The 9,811-nt window shown below is 36.7% G+C and overlaps 1 pseudogene; it reads right to left on the reverse strand.

Annotated features, from left to right (window-relative positions):
- Window positions 1-1,156: 1,156 nt before the first annotated feature.
- LOC138427619 (mitofusin-1 pseudogene) lies at window positions 1,157-3,749 on the reverse strand (annotated as a pseudogene).
- Window positions 3,750-9,811: the final 6,062 nt, after the last annotated feature.

The raw sequence follows: 9,811 nt of genomic DNA on the forward strand, positions 1-9,811 counted from the left end.
GATGTAGTCTGCATAGAAGTTAAATAAGCAGGGTGACAGTATACAGCCTAGAGGTACTCCTTTCCCAATTTGGAACCAGTCTGTTGTTCCATGTCCGGTTCTAACTGTTGTTTCTTGACCTGCATATAGGTTTTGCAGGAGGCAGGTAAGGTGGTCTGGCATTCCCATCTCTTTAAGAATTTCCCACAGTTTGTTGTTCCACAGTTTATTTTTAACACAAAGGCTTTTGTAGGCAATGAAGTAGAAATATATGTTTTTCTGGATTTCTCTTGACTTTTCTATGATTCAATGGATGTTGGCAATTTGATCTCTGTTTCCTCTCCCTTTTTTAAATACAGCTTGAACACAGGAAGTTATCAGCTCACATACTGTTGAAGCCTAGCTTGGATAATTTTGAACATTCATTTTGTAGCATGTGAAATGAGTGCAATGTGTAGTAGTTTGAATACTTTTTGGCAATTCCTTTCTTTGGGATTGGACTGAAAACTGGCATTTTCCAGTCCTGCGGTCACTGCTGAGTTTTCCAAATTTGCTGGCATATTGTGTGCAGCACTTTAATGGCATCATCTCTTAGGATTTTAAATAGCTCAGCTAGAAGTCCATCACCTTCACTAGCTTTGTTTTTAGTGATGCTCCCCAAGCCACACTTGACTTTGTACTCTAGGATGTCTGAGTCTAGGTGAGTGACCACACCATTGTGGTTATCTAGGTCATGAAGATCTCTTTTGTACAGTTCTTCTGTGTATTCTTGCTACCTTTTCTTAATATCGTCTGCTTTTGTTAGGTCCATACTTTTTCTGTCCTTTATTGAGCCCTTCTTTTCATGAAATGTTCCTTTGATATCTCTGATTTTCTTGAAGAGATCTCTAGTCTTCTCCATTTTACTGTTTTCCTCTATTTCTTTGCATTGTTCACTTAGGAAGGCTTTCTTATCTCTCCTTGCTATTCTTTGTAACTCTGCATTCAGATGGGTATATCTTTCCTTTTCTCTTTTGCCTTTCACTTTTCTTTTTCAGCTATTTGTAAGGCCTCTGCAGATAACCATTTTCCTTTTTTTTTTTTTTTTTTGGAGTAAAAATAGCATTGTTTATTAGTGGTTTACATACCTGTCAGGATGGCAAAAGTGATTGTAACCTGCATAAATAATACACTCAAGAATATTCCACACTCCTTTATGGTTACAGCAATACAAACAAAAATAAAACAAAAATCTGATTATCCCCATTAAAGTCGGCATCAAAAATTAGTTTTGAGAAAGAAGGTGAAAGGAGCATTCTCTAACTCCTGGATGCCAGGAAGCAGAGTTTTTCAGAATCAAAAACAAAGAGAGCCCTAATTAAGAGCAAGGCCCCACCCCTCAGGGGTCACAGAGTTGTTTCTTTTGCTTTAAACTAATTCATCATTTTCACATATCAAAGGATTTTTCCTTACCCAAAACTATAGAGACACCATAACACTCTTCAGAAGTGCAAACACCCGGAGATAGATCAATACCAGGATCTACTCAAGGATTTGCTATTTAGGGGTATAGTTAGTATAATTCATACTTAAAATCACTTCATAAAAATAACCGTCCAAATCTTCCAAACTCCATTTTCTCCTATGATGATCACCAAAGCAATCTCTATTGTTAAGATTCTTCTTCTCTGCTTGAATGCAGAAACCGCTTAGTAAAATTCTCCAGCTGGTTTTCAAGTTGAACAGCTTTATTTCTTAAGAGCTTTGAATTGTTTTGTATTTTCTCCAATTGATCTATTTCTTTGGACAATCTAGCAATTTCTTCTTCTAGATGACTTTGTGTAATATCAACTTGTTGGCACAGGCGAGCAAAAGTGGTTGCCATTTCCTGTTGTACTTGATGGCTGCAGTTTGCGCTTGTGAAGCTAACAATCATTTGTAGTTTTTCAGTTGCATAATTCACAAATTGCTGTTTAAAGGCTCTCTCCTTGGCACGGGTGGTCCAAGTGAGCCTTTCGTAAAGATACAAAGCTCCATACATACTTAATGAAACAGATATGAGTTTCCAACCTACAGTTTTCCAAATCACTCCTCCAACAACGATGATGCCCATAGACGTTCTAGATGTAAGAGAGGCTAATGTTGTTATTAGGGTAACCATGAGTTCTTCCTGTGATGCATTATCCGGCGTTGCTGGGTTGGAAGGAGCAGTGGGAGTAGAAGCTAGAGATCTAGGGAGCTGAAAGATAGGCTCTGATAATCCTAGAAGCACCCGCTGAGCATTTGTAGGGCCCAAGAAACGATGGACAAGAGAAGACCAGCCCAGAGAAAAACGAAATACAATATCCTCTTGAAAATCTGAACATAACTTGTGGCAATTTAGGTCATAGCTAAGATCAAATTTCTTGCAAGGAACCAGTGTATGTAGTTTATTCTGGATACCAGCTGGAAGTAATGGCTTCAAATTTTCAATAATTTCTTGCTGGGATTGAAGCATTGAAGCGTTGACTTCATTGGTGCACCGATCAGCCAAATTTCTTCCCATTCCGTCTTCTATGTGCTTATTTAACTCATTTTTATATACTTTCAATACACTTGGAGTAGGATGAAACTCAGAACAAAATTCATCAACCAAAACAGAGAGTCGACAAATTTCATCTGTCATTGCACATGAAACCTTATTTGCAACCTCCTCTGTAACCTCCCTGATTTTTTTTTTAACATCCAGTGTTAAAAGGTTCATCTGGTTTCGGATAAAGTCCAGTCTATCAATTTGGTCTTCCCTCTCTTCTATTGAATAAACCCTTTTCTCTGCTGCTGCCACGTTTATTGAATCCATTATGTTTTTCACAGTTTCTAGTATCTGTTTAGCTCTGATAGTGTGCTGTTCAAACTTTGTTTTCACTGCTGACTGCGAGATACACTCCTCAAAGATCTGTTCAAAATTCTGAAACTCTTGTAATCTTGCCTGAAAACCTTCTGCAAGTGCCCCACCACCTTCTGGCATCCCCTGTGCTTTCTGCTTTCTAGCACTAAGAACTTCCTTTGCAGAAACAAAAAAGATACGATTGCGTGCTTCTAAAGGATCCACAACTCTGAGCTCCTCCACCAAAAAATGCAGGCATCTTTCCATGTGCTGTCTGCGTACATCGTCCATATATTCTGGCTCTGATGCAGAGGCATCCCAACGATTATTCAGGATAAAAATATTAGGCTTGGAAAGTCGCTCATTTACCTTGTGAAAAAACTGTTTTTCCGTGTTCATTAGAGTTGATTCGGAATTTGCAACCAAAACGAAGACATCAGCATCTAAGCAAAACTTATCAATCCAGCTATCCAGCTCTGTAGTGACATCTGTGCCCGGACTGTCTACTAAAACCAGGTCATCTCTCAAGAGGGCACATTTTGCCTTTGGCCAAAACACATGCACAAGACACCCAGCTTTCAAGTCTTTGTCCATATGAAGGGCGTGGGTGAGCTGATTAACTGTCTTCACACTCTTTTTTTCATCTGACCCTTCTGTCATGAGATAGGCTTTATCTCCATCGGTTCCTTCAACACTCAGGAAGCAATTGGTTGTATGGCCAATCCCACTAGGGAGGACTTTATCCCACAACATGGCATTGATAACAGAACTCTTCCCACTGCTTGTCTTCATACTGCTGTTGCTGCTGTTGCTGTGTTGCTTCAGTCATGTCTGACTCTGTGCGACCCCAGAGACGGCAGCCCAGCAGGCTCCGCCGTCCCTGGGATTCTCCAGGCAAGAACACTGGAGTGGGTTGCCATTTCCTTCTCCAACCATTTTCCTTTTTGCATTTCTTTTTATTGAGGATGAATTTGATCACTGCCTCCTGTCAATGTTATGAACCTCCATCCATAATTCTTCAGGCACTCTATCAGATCTAATCCCTTGAATCTATTTGTCACTTCCACTTTATAATAAGGGATTTGACTTAGGTCATACCTGAATGGTCTAGTGGTTTTCTATACTTTCTTCAATTTAAGTCTGAATTTGGCTATAAGGAGTCCATGATCAATTACCAAAAGACATATATTTATATGTATACATATAAATAATTACATGTGAAATTAGAAAGCATTTTTATTTGAATGAAAATGAAAACACATATTATCAGAATTTGTGTGATGAAGATAAGCAAAGATTAGAGGAAAATTTGCACCTTTAATGGTTATATTAACACTAAAATAAAGAAAGATTTGTGTGTCAGTGATCTCTGTTTCCAATATAGAAAGCTAGGGTAAAAAATTGAATCAAGGTAAGTAAAAAGAAGATGTCCATAAAGATTAGAGATCAATGAAAAGGGAAAAAAAGCTAAACAAAAGAGAAAATGTAACATAAACAAAAAATATGATTAAAGTCCATCAAAACTAAACATTTTAGTTCTTCAACAAAAATCATTATGAAACTCATAAGAAACTGCTTTATTAGAGAGATTTTTTAAAAAATGCATTTATCTGTAGCTTTGTTTCCAGATATGGAAAGTTCTTTGAAATTTCAAAAATAAGACAAATTATACAACAAATATTTTGAGATTAAAACATGTTTCACAAAAGAAAATGTATGAATGATAAATAAGCACAAGTATTATTTTCAATATATTTAGTAAATTAAAACCACAGTGAGATACTTTCTACATGCTCATCAGATGGCTAAAATTTAAAATGTGGGCAGTCTCAAGTGTTGGCATGGATGAGAAGTTACTGGAACTTATGCATTTCTGGGAGAGAGTGTAAATTGTACAAATACTTTGGCAAGATTGACAGTGGCCTAAAAATTCAGGTTATAGTTATCATATGAAAAAGAAATTACACTTCTACTTACTTATTTACTATTTACTCAAGAGAACAGAAATACATATCAACAAAATGACATGTATGCAAATGTTCACAGGCATTAAGAAAGCTAAAATACTTCAATCAACAAGTAAGTAAACTATAGTATATTCATGCCGTGTAGCATTACTTAGCTGGGAAAAGACATCAATACCAATATAGACAAAAAAATATGGAAGAACACAAAGTTACTCAGTGAAAGTAGCCAGATATAATAGATTACCTACTGTAAATTCCTTTATGCATGTTGGCATGTGTCTAAGTTGATTCAGGCATGTCTGATTCTTTACAATCCTATGGACTGTAACCTCCCAGGCTCCTCTCTATCCATGGGATTCTGCAGGCAAGAATACTGGTGTGGGTAGCCATTCCCTTCTCCAGGGGATCTTCCCAACCCAGGGATTGAACCCAGGTCTCCTGCATTGCAGGCAGATTCTTTACCATCTGAACCATCAGGCAAGGCCCAAATTCCATTATATGAACTACAAAACAAACAAAATTGATCTATAATGATGGAAATCAGATCAGTGATTGCTTGGAGAGGGAAATGGGAGTTATTTTGATTGAAAATATATAAGGGGATTTTGTGAGAGGGCAGAAATCCTCCCAGTGTATATTGATTGGGACAGTGTTTACAAAGAAGATATATTTGTACAATTTATCAATTATTTAAATCAATTATACTTTGATAAAGTGAAAAATAAATTGCTTACTATCTTATTATTTTATTGTATATCAAGGAGATCAGCAATAAAAAATATTTGTTCTAAGAATACAAAAAATTCACTTTTTATTTTGTGTCTTTAATAATTTTTATGTTTGGGTGATTTGAAATGAGGAGTACCTTTTTTAAATATCTTATGGCATTTTCACAACCAATGCAACATAAGAGCATTTCTATTAATTTGATAAAGCAGATTAGCTTGTAATGAAAATATGTCCTTTGGTTCTAAAATGTGTCTAAAAGAAATTTTACGTTTTTGGAGATATACTTTTTCTCGCTTGGTGGCTAATGAGTGTTAATTAAGTTTAATTACTGAGTTTATCATAATGATAAAAAAGTATACTTATCTTTTCTTCATCTCCATGCAAACTCCCACCCCCAGGAAAAACTAAAATTGATTTGTTTTAAGAAGTAGACAGTGGAAACAAATAAGATGATTAGATAAAGCATTGTGTTCTATGTGGAGTTCTTGGCATAAAGTGAAAAGTGAAAGTGAAGTTACTCAGTCGTGTCTGACTATTTGCGACCCCGTGGATTATAGCCTACCAGGCTCCTCCCTCCATGGGATTCTCCAGGCAAAAATACTGGAGTGGGCATATGGCATATTTAAATTAAGATATAGGGTGCCTTCATTGTTCTTGGCCCAGTGACTCTATAACTGTGAATGATTTTTTTCATGCAAAATCATTTCTCTTTTTAAAGAATTATTTGATACTCTAGTAGCCTGCTTTTGCTTTTGATTCTTCAACTTTCTGTTAGTTGCACAACATTTTCTTCCTTTTATGGTCATCTCTCTCCTCTCATCACCCACCAGTTCCGCATGGGTGATATATGTGGTATTGGAAAAAGACTGCTTGATCTTTCTAGATCCACAGGGTGATAAGATGCCCTGTGTCCTTTGCTTGTATCTTGAAAACCATTTCCCTCATCTTATCTACTGCAACTAATTTGTCCTTAGATGAATGAGATCATGTTTTATGTTGAGAAAGGCCTTATCTGTCCTGAGTGATTTTTTTTCTTCTTTCTCCTTTTAAATCATTTCTATTTGTTTCTAAATATAGCTTGTTCTGCAAAAATATTTTCTTAATCCCTTGGAAAATATATCAAATAAGAAGAGAACTATTTATCTTTTTACTTTTAAGATGCAAGTCTCTCAGGATTAGTGAGAATATACTCTGCATATTTTATTGTATCTAATTCACTGTAATTGTGCAATAAATATTAATGGGATTAAGAAAAATGAATATTGGGAATTTTCTCAGTAAGAGAACAATCACTCTATCTAAAATGAAAAGAATTTCAATTTATGGAGATAATAGAGTCTGGAAAAATGATAGTCTCAAAGAGTATCATGAAAATGACTTTTCAAAACAGGAAGCAAAATCATGAATAAATCTAGCAAAATTTGAAATAGGATGACCCAAGGATAGAGAGATTGTATTTCCACCATAACAAAACTAGGAATTTTGTAAAGCAGATAAATAGTAGTTTTGTTCTTGACTGTGTCAATTACTAGCCTAAAGAACTAACAAAATTATCTGCTATTTACTACAGAACTGAAGCAAAGGAAGCGATGAATTTCATCCGTCAGTGGACCTGATTTCAGCATGACTTCAAAATCTCAATAACATTTTATTAAAAAGACAAAAGAAAAAAATGGTGAGGGGGAGAAAAACCTAACAGCAATACAGGTTCCTTTGTTCCTTTATATTTTAACTACATGCACACACAAAAACTACATTTGAAAGGTTACTTTTTTCTTCCCCTTTATTTTCATTGTAATATAAAAATCTCCTTGTTGGATAAAAGCACATTTTGTAGACTGGACAGAAAATCTGGACCTATTGATTTCAAAAGCTCTGGTCATTGGGGTACTAATTATATCAAGTTAAAAGTAGATGTGTGTGTATATATATATATATATATAATTTTTTTTTACTAGATACTACAGATGGATTGTGCCTCTGGCAGCTCATAGTTCTCTTTTAAGAAAATGAAGTTCAGTATCATTTATAGCAATCAGCACAGAAATTCTTTGGCAGAATAGTTGATCTGAATGTATGCTTCAGTTATACAATGGCCATGATTGTGCGTGTCCCAATTATTGCTTTTGGTCCATGTTCTGATAAGGTGATTGAAGGAAGACCTTATTTCCTTGTTGGGAAAGAAGAATGTCATGGAGAACATCTGACTTCTGGCTGACTTTCACATCCTCTCTGTGGAATACTGACTTGTTTCCGGGGACATCCACACACTTCCTTTGCAAGCAATCAGTCAACTACCTATAAATTTCCATCTGTAAAAAATATGCAGGAAAGCCACAGAGTATAAGATATGGGCATTGCTAAACTAGGACAAAGCTAAGATGTGGTACAGCCCACCACCTTCCTCACATCCTACAAGTGGCACACAGGAGTCACAAACATTGAAAACCTTGTAAAAACTTTTTCAGCATAAAGATCTTTCTTGTTATATATTTTTAATACTAGGAATAGTTGCAATTTTCACTGTATTAACTAACACTGAGTTTTCACTATGTGCCAAGCACTGTACTAAGCACTTTGCATTAGTTATTTTTAGTAGTACTGGCAAGAATCCTGTCTCAGCATTTCATAAATCCTGAAGTCATCATTTCTCTTAGTATGTGCTTGACTTCATCCTCCTTGACTTCCAGTCAAAGTGAGGTGCAAAATGAGTATTTGTCTATTCCTGGATCACCTACACAGTGACAACTGCCATGGCTAAACACGAGTGTGGAACTTCAAGCAGTGCTCACACATGTCTTTCAATCTGAAAGAAGTAAAAATAATTTCTGCAGCCAAGAGAACTGATTTTACCACCGAATAATGTGTAACTTAGGCCTCTTTCTTAACTTTTCCAAGCTTCTGTTTCCTCATCTATAAAAGAAGGTACTCTGTAAATATATATAATTAATGTTTAATGTGTTAAGAATTGAGAATGCAAGTTAGAGCTGTCTGTATAAAACATCTATTATCTAAAATCAGGCCATAAAATGTATGAATTTTGCTTATATTTTCTCTTTCAAAAATTTTATTAAGTTGCATATTTCTCTGGTAGTTTTGCCTCAGATAATCATGAGACCTTATCTGACAGTTGTTCATGGGCACAGAGTTTCCTGGTGGTGATCACATTTCTGAGGAAGGTGGAAGAACTGAGTAAGAAGTAGGTAGTTCCAAATGTAGAGAATCCATATAAAGATTTATCTATGTAGGGAAAAATTTTGTGCATGTCTATAGTATGACTTCTTGATTATTTGACTTTAATTATATGGTAGCTGTCATTTTTTTCCCTTCCTTTTTAAAATTTTTTAAAAATTTATTTACTTTAATTGGAGGCTAATTACTTTACAATATTGTACTGGTTTTTGCCACACATTGACATGAATCAGCCATGGGTGTACATGTGTTCCCCATCCTAAACCCCCCTTCCACCTCCCTCCCCATCCCATCCCTTTGGGTCATCCCAGTGCACCAGCCCTGAGCACCTGCCTCATGCATCGAACCTGGACTGGCAATATATTTCAGTTCAGTTCAGTCTCTCAGTTGTGTCCAACTCTTTGTGGCCACATGAAGTGCAGCATGCCAGGCCTTCCTGTCCATCGTCAACTCCCAGGGACCACCCAAACCCATGTCCATTGAGTCGGTGATGCCATCGAACCATCTCATCCTCTGGCATCCCCTTCTCCTCCTGCCCTCAATCTTTCCCAGCATCAGGGTCTTGTCAAAGGAGTCAGTTTTTCGCATCAGGTGGCCAAAAAATTGGAGTTTCAGCTTCAACATCAGTCCTTCCAAAGAACACCTAGGACTGAACTCCTTTAGGATGGACTGGTTGGATCTCCTTGCAGTCCAAGGAACTCTCAAGAGTCTTCTCCAACACCACAGTTCAAATGCATCAATTCTTCGGCACTCAGCTTTCTTTACAATCCAACTCTCACATCCATACATGACCACTGGAAAAAGCATAGCCTTGACTAGATGGACCTTTTTCGGCAAAGTAATGTCTCTGCTATGTAATATGCTGTCTAGGTTGGTCATAACTTTCCTTACAAGGAGTAAGTGTCTTTCAATTTCATGGCTGCAATCACCATCTGCAGTGATTTTGGAGCCCAGAAAAATAAAGTCAGCCACTGTGTCCACTGTTTCCCCATCTATTTGCCATGAAGTGATGGGACCAGATGCCATGATCTTCGTTTTCTGGATGTTGAGCTTTAAGTCAACTTTTTCACTCTCCTCTTTTACGTTCATCAAGAGGGTC

Source organism: Ovis canadensis, chromosome 1, assembly GCF_042477335.2.
Source record: "Ovis canadensis isolate MfBH-ARS-UI-01 breed Bighorn chromosome 1, ARS-UI_OviCan_v2, whole genome shotgun sequence".
NCBI lineage: Eukaryota > Metazoa > Chordata > Mammalia > Artiodactyla > Bovidae > Ovis > Ovis canadensis.